We start from the raw sequence: 11755 nt of genomic DNA, 5'->3' as shown, positions 1-11755 counted from the left end.
AGATCATGAAAAGAATGCTTTATATGATGGTTATATTGTTGAATTCATTCATGATGCTAATGAAAATTATTATGAGGGAGGAATATATGGTTGTAGGAATTGCAATAATATCAAGTTTCCTCTCTATGTGCTTAAAATCTTGAAGTTATGCTTGTTTTGCTTTCCTATGGTAGTTGATTCTTGTTACCATAAATTGTTTGCTCAAAAAATCCCTATGCATAGGAAGTGGGTTAGACATAAATGTGCTAGTAATATTCTTCAGGATGCTCTCTTTATGTTTCAATTCTTATCTTTTATGTGAGCATCATTGAAATCATCATGCCTAGCTAAAAAGGCATTAAAGAAAAGCGCTTGTTGGGAGACAAACAATGGTTTTTCCCCTACTGTTTTTGTGTGTACACATGATTAAGCTACTGTAGTAATCATATTTTATAGCTTTTGTTTTAATAAAGTGCCAAGTAGAACCTTTGGGAAGACTTGGGTGAAAGTTAATGCGATCTTGCTGTAAAAAACAGAAACTTTGCGGTCACGAGATTAGCTGTCATGTTTTACATCAGAGTGCTTTTAAGTTGATTCTTTTTGCAGAAGATTAATAGACAAATTCATCACGTCTACCAATTTATTTCAGAATTTTTGGAGTTATAGAAGTATTCAGGAGTTACAGATTACTACAGGCTGTTCTGTTTTTTTGACAGATTCTGTATTCTATGTGTTGTTTGCTTATTTTGATGAATCTATGAGTAGTATCGGAGGGTATGTACCATAGAGAAGTTGTAATACAGTAGATATTACACCAATATAATAAAGAATGAGTTCACAACAGTACCTTACACTACAGGAATCAGCTATTTTGCCGTCTGCCACGGCGGACGGCAAAGGCCTTTGCCGTCAGCTGCGGACGGCAAAAGGCTCCGGCAAAGTAGGCTACGGTAAAGAGCTACTTTGCCGTCTGCTTCCAGGCGGCTGACGGCAAAGGCCCTTTGCCGTCTGCCGCGGACGGCAAAGAGAGCGGACGGCAATAATTGCGCTGTCAGTCCGTTAAGTGGCTAACGGCAGGCCCTTGCCGTCCGCGGCAGACGGCAAACTTTCTAGTGTCTTTGCCGTCCGCCGTATGATGTCAGCTACACGTCACTACATGGCAGGCCTTTGCCGTCCGCCGCTGACGGCAAAATTGTTTACTCTTTGCCGTCTTCCACTGTAGGAAAACTGACCAAATGGGTCAGCTCCCAGGAAGCACAGCTGGATGCCACGTGGCTTCTTTGCCGTCCGCGGCAGACGGCAAAGAGCTCTTTGCTGTCGGTGGCAGACGGCAAAGAGCCTGCATATTGGCTCTTTTTTCTGTTTTTATTAAATCCAACAATTTTCACAGCAAATATATATGACATATATAGATATATTTCACAGGCATTCATATCACATATATCCAGCACATAAGTTCCATACATTCATACATAAGCAAGTTCAATCCATTCATACATAAGCAAGTTCCATCCATACATATTACATAAGCAAGTTCCATCCATCCATTCATACATAAACAAGTTCCATCCATACATAAACAAGCACTCCATAGCAAGCTAGCTTCCATGAAGTGAATGAAATGTGCAAAATGGCAAAATAAGAAAGTTAGAAATAGGTGACTAGAATAAGAAGACTAGAACAAGAAGAGTAGAACAAGAAGAAGACTAGAACAAGAAGAGTAGAACAAGAAGAAGACTAGAACAAGAAGAGTATGTCATTTATGAGCTAACTTACGTGAAATGGATCATATATGAGCTAACTAAGTTGAAATGGGTCGTTTATGAGCTAGCTAAGGTGAAATGGATCATTTTTGAGGTAACTAAGGTGAAATGGGTCATTTATGAGCTAACTAAGGTCAAATCGATCGTTTTTGAGGTAACTAAGGTGAAATGGATCGTTTTTAGCTAACTTAGGTGAAATGGATCATTTATGAGCTAACTTAGTTGAAATGGATCGTTTTTGAGCTAACTTAGGTGAAATGGATCATTTATGAGCTAATTTAGTTGAAATGGATCTTTTTGAGCTAACTTAGGTGAAATGGATCATTTAAGAGCTAACTTAGGTGAAATGGATCGTTTTTGAGCTAACTTGGTGAAATGGATCGTTTATGAGCTAAATTAGTTGAAATGGATCGTTTATGAGATAACCTAGGTAAGATGGGTCATTTTGGAGCTAACCTAGGTGAAATGGGTCATTTTAAAGCTAACGTAGGTAAAATGGATCATTTAGGAGCTAATCTAGGTAAAATGGGTCATTTTTGAGCTAACTTGGATGAACTGGATCATTTATAAGCTAACCAAGGTAAAATGGGTCATTTTAGAGCTAACTTAGGTAAAATGGATCGTTTATGAGCTAACAAAGCTAATTATGCAATTTTTGACATAAGTAAGCTAAGTACAGATCGTTTTAGAGCTAACTTAGGTAAAATGGATGGTTTTGGAGGTCAGTAAGCTTATTAAGTCATTTTGGAGGAGAAGAAGCTAAGTCTAGGTCATTATGGTAAGCATTGGAGGAAATAAAGCTAAGTCTAGGTCTTTATGCATGTGTTAAGCAAAACACTAGATAAACTTACCATGATCCAGGAGGTGTAGGAGCGGGCTGGCTCGTGTCGGTAGCTGGAGAAGGATCGTGCGATGCTTGTCTGGAGTTACGCTGACCAAAGATCATTTCCAATGTCTTGTTAGCATGATGACACTCAAATGTTAAGACTAGCAAGTAATGTCCATTCAAATTAAACTCACCGTAGTCCCAGGAGCAATCACTGGCATCGGTGGAGCAGTCTGCCGGTCTTCTCGCACACAGACTGCACATTTGGTTTTGACTTTCAGAGCTACTAGACACACAACAAATATATATATATAATTCACCATGTATATATTCATCAGTTGATCTACTTTGTCAATTTTATTACGTCCATGCAACCTACACTCTAATAGGTAATGATAGGTCCTAATCCCACGCGAGTATGTTTAGATTGGGTTCATTTTCCCATGCTATGCTCCGGATCCTACGCAAAATTTCGGCAGCACCTCCCCGCTGTTCTCCTGATACACGTCTCTGCAATAAACAGAGAGGATGTGTACCCGGAGAACAACAGGGGAGGCATTGACGAAACTTATGCGTCAGATCCGGAGCAAAGCATATGGGAAAACGAACCCAATCTAAACATACTCGGGCTGTCCATGGATAGCGTTGGACAATTCGAAAGAATCAAGGTTATAAATATGCAAATGCATGCATATTTATAACTATGACGCTTTCGAACGGGAGACACATATTGGTTACGCATACTGATGATTCAAGACACATATATAGCTAGCTATCAAGTTTCATCGGCACGAACACCGGAACAGAACAAATAATTAACGGGGGAGGAGGACATGTCATTTGTGCTCACCCACGAAGGAAGGCGCAGAGCTCGTCAAACGCACGGCGAGGTCGTCGACCACCAAACCTCGCAGCGATGAAACAACTGCACATTTAAATCTACCCGATCAACACAATTATATATGATGTTTTCATAACAAAATCGAAAAATATATGACCTAACTAATAATTCACAAATATATGACCCCATCGGCCTTTGCAAGGCCAAAGAACACCTTTTCGGGAGGTGTCGGGGGTCGGGGTGTCGTGTCGGTGTCGGGGTGCCGTGTCGGGGTCGGGGTGCTGTTTCGGGGTCGGGGGGTCGGGGTGTCGTGTCGGGGTCAGGGGGTTAGGGGGTCGGGTGTCAGGGTGGAGTCGGGGTCGGGTGTTGGGGTGTGGTGTCGGGGTTGGGGGGTCAGGGGGTCGGGTGTCGGGGTGTCGTGTCAGGGGGTCGGGGGGTCGGGTGTCGGGGTGTCGTGTCGAGGTGTCGGGGTGTGGTGTCGGAGTCGGGGTGTCGGGGTCAGGGGGTCGGGGTGTCGTGTCGGGGTCGGGGTGTGGTGTCGGGGTCGGGGTGTCGGCGGGTGGGGTGAGGCCGGAGGGGTCTTGTTCTTTCTTTCTCTTCTTCTTCTTCTTCTTCTTCTTCTTTCCTTTCTTCTTCTTCTTCTTTCATCCTTTTTCTACTTTTTTACTTCTTTTCGTTTCTTCCTTTCTTCTTCTTCTACTTCTTCTACTTCTTTTCTTCTTCTTCTTTTTACATCTTTTTTGTACTTCTTTTCTTTTCTTCCTTTCTTCTTCTTCTACTTCTTTTCTTCTTTTTCTTTTTTCATCTTTTTCTACTTCTTCTCTTTTCTTCTTCTACTTCTTCTACTACTTCTACTTCTTCTCATTCTTTTCTAACACTAACACTAACACAATCTAGCACTAACAATTAAACAGAAAAAAATTGGTCCCTCACCGGAGCAATGGGATGGTCGGCGGGGGCGGTGGCGGGGGGGCACCGGGCGGCGGGGGCGGTGTCGGGGGCGGCGCCGGAGTTGCAGGTGGCGGGGCGACGGGGCGTCGGGGGCGGTGCTGGGGGCGGCGCCGGGCGGCGGGTGGCGGGGCGACGGGGCGTCGGCGGGTGGGGTGGGGGCGGAGGGGTGGGGGACGACGGGGCGGAGGGGTGGGGGGGGCGACGGGGCGGCGGCGGGCGGCGGCGGCGGCGATGGGGTGGGATGTGGTGGCGGGGCGCGTCGGGGAGGAGAGAGGGAGAGAAGAGAGAGTAACGGGCGGGGGGGGGGGGTAGGGGCCGTTAGTTACTCTCCTCTTTGCCGTCCGCCAATCTTTGCCGTCCGCCTTTATGTCTCTTTGCCATCTGCTAGCAGACGGCAAAGAGGTGGGGCGTTAAGTTTTTTCTAAACGGGCGGGGGGTGGGGTCCACCTCTCTCTTTGCCGTCTGCCAGCGGACGACAAAGATTCTTTGCCGTGTGCTAGCGGACGGCAAAGAGCTAGCAGATGGCAAAGACCTGTTTTGTCGTCTGCCATTTCTTTGCCGTCTGCTTTTGGGTAGCTGATGGCAAAGAGCTTCTTTGCCGTCAGCTAGCAGACGGCAAAGAGCTGGCAGATGGCAAAATAGCTGATTCCAGTAGTGTTAAAGTGGTGGTTTATTTTCTTATACTAACGGAGCTCATGAGATTTCCTGTTGAAGTTTTGTGTTGTGAAGTTTTCATGTTTTTGGGTAAAGATTTGATGGATTTTGGAATAAGGTGTGGCAAGATCCTAAGCTTGGGGATTCCCAAGGCACCCCAAGGTAAAATTCAAGGACAACCAAAAGCCTAAGCTTGGGGATGCCCCGGAAGGCATCCCCTCTTTCGTCTTCGTTCATCGGTAACTTTACTTGGAGCTATATTTTTATTCACCACATGATATGTGTTTTGCTTGGAGCGTCATTTTGTTTTATTTTGTTTTGCTTTCTGTTTGAATAATATCCCAAGATCTAAAATTCTTAAATGTTAGAGAGTCTTCACATAGTTACATAATTATTCAACTACTCATTGATCTTCACTTATATCTTTCGGACTAGTTTGTCGTTTGCTCTAGTGCTTCACTTATATCTTTTAGAGAACGAAGGTGGTTTTATTTTGAAGAAATTAATGAACTCTTATGCTTCACTTATATTATTTTGAGAGTCTTTTAGAACAGCATGGTAATTTGCTTTGGTTATGAATTTAGTCCTAATATGATGGGCATCCAAGAGGGATATAATAAAACTTTCATATAAAGTGCATTGAAGAGAAGTTTGATTCCTTATGATTGTTTTGAGATATGAAGATGGTGATATTAGAGTCATGCTAGTAGATAATTGTGAATTTGAGAAATACTTGTGTTGAGGTTTGCAAGTCCCATAGCATGCACGTATGGTAACCGTTGTGTAACAAATTTCAAGCATGAGGTGTTTCTTTGATTGTCTTCCTTATGAGTGGTGGTCGGGGACGAGCGATGGTCTTTTCCTACAAATCTATCCCCCTCGGAGCATGCGCGTAGTTCTTGGTTTTGATGACTTGTAGATTTTTGCAATAAGTATGTGAGTTCTTTATGACTAACGTTGAGTCCATGGATTATACACACTCTCACCCTTCCACCGTTGCTAGCCTCTCTAGTACCGCGCAACTTTCGCCGGTACCATAAACCCACCATTTACCTTCCTCAAAATAGCCACCATACCTACCTATTATGGCATTCCCATAGCCATTCCGAGATATATTGCCATGCAACTTTCCACTGTTCCGTCTATTAAGACACGCTCCATCATTGTCATATTGCCTTGCATGATCATGTAGTTGACATCGTATTTGTGGCAAAGCCACCATTCATAATTTTTTCATACATGTCACTCTTGATTCATTGCACATCCCGGTACACTGTCAGAGGCACTCATATAGAGTCATATTTTGTTCTAAGTATGGAGTTGTAATCCTTGAGTTGTAAATAAATAGAAGTATGATGATCATCATTATTAGAGCATTGTCCCGTGTGAGGAAATAAAAAAAGAGGCCAAACAAGCCAAACAAAAAAGAGAGAGAAAAAGAGAGAAAGGACAATGCTACTATCCTTTTTCCACACTTGTGCTTCAAAGTAGCACCATGATCTTCATGATAGAGAGTCTCTTATTTTGTCACTTTCATATACTAGTGGCAATTTTTGTTATAGAACTTGGCTTGTATATTCCAATGATGGGCTTCCTCAAAATGCCCTAGGTCTTCGTGAGCAAGCAAGTTGGATGCACACCCACTTAGTTTCTTTTTGTTGAGCTTTCATACATTTATAGCTGTAGTGCATCCGTTGCACGACAATCCCTACTCACTCACATTGATATCTATTGATGGGCATCTCCATAGCCCATTGATACGCCTAGTTGATGTGAGACCATCTTCCTCCTTTTTGTCTTCTCCACAACCACCACTCTATTCCACCTATAGTGCTATGTCCCTGGCTCACGCTCATGTATTGCGTGAAAGTTGAAAAAGTTTGAGAATACTAAAGTATGAAACAATTGCTTGGCTTGTCATCGGGGTTGTGCATGATTTGGATATTTTGTGTGACTAAGATGGAGCATAACCAAACTATATGATTTTATAGGGATGAACTTTCTTTGGCCATGTTATTTTGAGAAGACATAATTACTTTGTTAGTATGCTTGAAGTATTATTATTTTTATATCAATATTAAACTTTTATCTTGAATCTTTCGGATCTGAACATTCATGCCACAATAAAGAAGATTACATTGATAAATATGTTAGGTAGCATTCCACATCAAAAATTCTGTTTTTATCATTTACCTACTCGAGGACGAGCAGGAATTAAGCTTGGGGATGCTTGATATGTCTCTAGCGTATATATAATTTTGTATTGTTCCATGCTATTATATTATCCATCTAGGATGTTTTATATGCATTTATATGCTATTTTATATGATTTTTGGGACTAACCTATTAACCTAGAGCCTAGTGCCAGTTTCCGTTTTTCCTTGTTTTTTGAGTATCGCAGAAAAGGAAACCAAATAGAGTCCAATTGACCTGAAAATTCATGGAGATTGTTTTTGGACCAGAAAGAGCCCATGGAGCATCGGAGATGGACCAGAAGAGTCCGGGGGCCACCACGAGGGTGCAGGCCGCGCCCTACCCCCCTGGGCGCGCCCCCTACCTTGTGGCTGCCTCGTGGATCCCCTGACTTGTTCCCAACGCCAACACCTCTTATATATCCTCAAACTTCCAGAACATAACCTAGATCAGGAGTTCCGCCGCCGCAAGCCTCTGTAGCCACGAAAAACCAGTCAGGACCCTGTTCCGGTACCCTGCCGGAGGGGGGAATCATCACCGGTGGCCATCTTCATCATCCCGGCGCTCTCCATGACGAGGATGGAGTAGTTCACCCTCGGGGCTGAGGGTATGTACCAGTATCTATGTGTTTGATCTCTCTCTCATGTTCTTGATATGGCACAATCTTGATGTACCGCGAGCTTTGCTATTATAGTTGGATCTTATGATGTTTCTCCCCCTCTATATTCTTGTAATGGATTGATTTTTCCCTTTGAGGTTATCTTATCAGATTGAGTCTTTAAGGATTTGAGAACACTTTTATGTATGTCTTGCATGTGCTTATCTATAGTGACAATGGGATATTCACGTGATCTACTTGATGTATGTTTTGGCGATCAACTTGCGGGTTCAGTGACCTTGTGAACTTATGCATAGGGATTGGCACACGTTTTCGTCTTGACTCTCAGGTAGAAACTTTGGGGCACTCTTTGAAGTTCTTTGTGTTGGTTGAATAGATGAATCTGAGATTGTGTGATTCATATCGTATAATCATACCCACAGATACTTGAGGTGACATTGGAGTATCTAGGTGACATTAGGGTTTTGGTTGATTTGTGTCTTAAGGTGTTATTTTACTACGAACTCTAGGGCTGTTTGTGACACTTATAGGAATAGCCCAATGGATTGATCGGAAAGAATAACTTTGAGGTGGTTTCGTACCCTACATTAATCTCTTCGTTTGTCCTCCGCTATTAGTGACTTTGGAGTGACTCTTTGTTGCATGTTGAAGGATTGTTATATGATGTAATTATGTTATCCTTGTTGAGAGAACTTGCACTAGTGAAAGTATGAACCCTAGTCCTTGTTTCGAAGCATTGCAATACCGTTTACGCTCAGTTTTGCTACTAGTTACCTTGCTGTTTTTATATTTTCAGATTACAAAAAACTATATCTACCATCCATATTGTACTTGTATCACCATCTCTTCGCCGAACTAGTGCACCTATACAATTTACCATTGTATTGGGTGTGTTGGGGACACATGAGACTCTTTGCTATTTGGTTGCAGGGTTGTTTGAGAGAGACCATCTTCATCCTACGCCTCCCACGGATTGATAAACCTTAGTCATCCACTTGAGGGAAATTTGCTACTGTCCTACAGACCTCTGCACTTGGAGGCCCAACAACGTCTACAAGAAGAAGGTTGTGTAGTAGACATCACTACACTAACAAAATAATAATACGCGATGTAGCATCTGGTATATATTTGTTGATAAGCTTGTTGAAGTACATCAAAAGAGGGTAGCATGTAAATACGTGATGCAGTGTTTGAACTAAGGAAATGCTTCTAGTTTTAGAACACCTATCAAAAATATAAAGCATGGTTAGTTGTTCATATATTTGCTATGAATTGTGAATTCAAGTTGCTCAGCGAGCTTGACATTGAAATGGCTGTGAGTTTGGCTGTTTAAGATGCAGAATGAGAAGTTTAAAAAAAGGAACAAGGCCATGGTAGGTGATTTCTTTGAATTTGGAAACTGGCTATGAAGTTGAAATTTGCGAAAATGTTTTTGAAGTCAAAAGAAAAACCGTACAAAAAGGCTTTGATAAGTTATTTCATTTCTCTATTAGTTAAGAAAGCTCGAGATGAAACGGCATGTGCCCAGAAGTCTCAACTACTATATTTAAAGCAGGTAAGGCACAACTTTCGAACATGTGCAACAAAGCAGTCCTGCCATACCTCTTTGTTGCCTTCTCGAATAAACACCACACTTGAAAAAATAGTGCATCCTATAATTTCAGTAGTTAGAATGATAAATTGCCGAATTTCTAACATGTTGTTCTGCCAAATTATCACTTACTTATAATTGTAAATGCCTAAATTATGTAGCTCGTGTTTGTATCATTATGACACATGAAGAGATCTTGCATAACAAACAAAGTCTAAGCTCGTTTTGAGGATCTGTAAAACATACATGACAAGGGCCAGGTTGTGAAAACATTTCATGGTTCTTGGCTCGTTTCGAGGATCTGCAAGACAAGGGCCAGGTTGTGAAAACATACATGAGCATGAACATGTAAATCAACTTGTTAGTTGTGTCCCAATTAGATTATAATTGCATGCATGGCCATTAAGAAATGTGTTGCGTATACACCACTCAGATTATGCTTAATCTATTCTACGGGAAAAACAAAGCAAAGGAAAGGATAGGTCTATGAATTAGTGTTCCGCTAGTTCTGTAAAGCTTCAGGTGAATTTTGGCTGCAGAAAAAACTACACGGTTAAGCACACATCTTCAGCGCAGTTCTAATCATGCTTAAAAATGCATAAACAATCATGATTAAAGATACACATTCATATTTCAAATAGCAAAAAAGAAACCATGCAATCAAAATATACTAAATCCGTTTATATGGTTGTCATAGCTCCCAATTACAATAACAGAGATAAAATAATTTGCTCATATTTCATTGGATGTTGACTTTATGCATGGATATGAATTTAAGCAAAGCATCACTCTAGAATCTATAGCAGAAGAAAAATGGTCTTACATCCGTGCAAGGTCTCTCCCCCTATGAGATGCATGCACATATACTGGTGAATCTACATCCCAAGTTGATGTTGCTTCTCCAAGCTAGAAAACACCAATGTAGTATTTAAACATTCCTTGGTACCTATAAATCAGAAAAACATTCAGTCAGGAAATATGTTTTAAGTTAACAAAATACTAGTACAGGAGAGTACTGGCATGGACAATCTACATCATAGCTACCATATATCTGTCTTTAAATCCGAACTTGGAATTAAAAGATTTACCTACTAGATCATGTATGTAAAAGTTCTACTTTTATGTTCTGGTTCTGGACATCATGTTTAAGCTGAAAAAACTAAATTGAAAGACCTGTACTACTAAAAAGATTTACCTAGTAGACCTGCAGGAGCGGACCTTGCAAAGGGCAAACTGATATTCTGCAACAACGGCAAGCTAGCTGAAAGAAGCAGTATAATTTCTTAACAAGCAAATCACAGAGATGAGCATCACTTGCGAGATTTGAACACCAAAAAGATCAGAGCATGTACAACTACCTAAACCAGAGAGCAAGAGACAAGGAGAGAACCTTTGGGGTGAAGTTGAGGTGGTGGACGCAATCTTGATCTAGCGGGTAAGTGGATGGCGTCCTCCTCGCTGTAGTGCTCGCAGTGCAGGAGAGGATGTGGCCGTTGGGGAGTAGCTCGTCGGGGACAGTCCTGTGGGGGCGGTGCTCGTCGGGGACAACCGCATCGAGGAGCAGCTCGAGGTGGAGGTGGTGATGGTGGCGGCAGTCAAATTCGCGTGAGGACATCGTGCCCACCGCCGATGGTCCGATTGGGTCACCGATGTGGTAGAGAAGGGGGAGGAAGAGGCGACGCGGTGGATCAGGGCTGGTAGGGGCGTGGCGGAGCAGGGCCGGTAGGGGCACGGCGTGGTGGTGGCGCGCGGCGGGCCATCGCGATGTGGGAGAGGAAGATTGGGGAGAGAGAGGGGGATTTTTTCTGGCGGCGGCAAAGGATTGAGGCACGGGGGAAGGAGACCTAATTTAGCCAAAAAAATTGCCACTGCGCGCCCTTTCTCCCATTGCTATATCACTGCATAATGGGCCCTCAAAGCGCGGGGGGGAATAAAAGGCGCGCGTCGTTGACGCGGGAGGCCATATCTTCGTGTTTTTCGGGGTGGATGGTATGCACGTGGCACATGTACTTAGGAAATTTTATTTTTTAGTTCTTTTTGCCACAAAATTATCTTTCCCTAGAGGGGTACTATTAATTGCTTTTCTTTCCCTTGAGGAGATTAATAAGCTCTAAGTGAAGGTCTTAGCCCTAGGTAAAATGGGGATTTCTAGTAGTGAAGGAAGCAAGAGTGTGTGTGCTTAGATAATCTTTCAAGCATTTGATCAATAAATGGCAAAGGGTAATGATCTTTTCTAGTTGCTTTATTTAATTTTCTAAAATCAATTACCATTCTATAGCCTGTAACAATTCTTTGTGGAATAAGTTCATTCTTATCATTAGGAACAACAGTAATACCT

The 11755-nt window shown here is 42.3% G+C and overlaps 2 long non-coding RNA genes across 2 annotated transcripts; both read right to left on the bottom strand.

Moving 5' to 3' along the window:
• Positions 1-1792: 1792 nt before the first annotated feature.
• On the bottom strand, positions 1793-3493 carry LOC141039308 (uncharacterized). The gene is made up of 3 exons (XR_012200236.1): positions 3419-3493; positions 2763-2824; positions 1793-2673 (listed from the first exon to the last, which is right to left on the bottom strand). It is a non-coding gene; the product is annotated as an uncharacterized lncRNA (long non-coding RNA).
• A 5438-nt stretch (positions 3494-8931) lies between these two features.
• On the bottom strand, positions 8932-11258 carry LOC109771883 (uncharacterized). The gene is made up of 3 exons (XR_002234947.4): positions 10808-11258; positions 10613-10678; positions 8932-10363 (listed from the first exon to the last, which is right to left on the bottom strand). It is a non-coding gene; the product is annotated as an uncharacterized lncRNA (long non-coding RNA).
• Between the last annotated feature and the right edge of the window lie 497 nt (positions 11259-11755).

The sequence above is a fragment of the Aegilops tauschii genome, chromosome 1 (assembly GCF_002575655.3).
Source record: "Aegilops tauschii subsp. strangulata cultivar AL8/78 chromosome 1, Aet v6.0, whole genome shotgun sequence".
Classification (NCBI taxonomy): domain Eukaryota; kingdom Viridiplantae; phylum Streptophyta; class Magnoliopsida; order Poales; family Poaceae; genus Aegilops; species Aegilops tauschii.
Note: the sequence above shows the minus strand (reverse complement) of the source record. Positions and strands in the feature narration are given on the sequence as shown.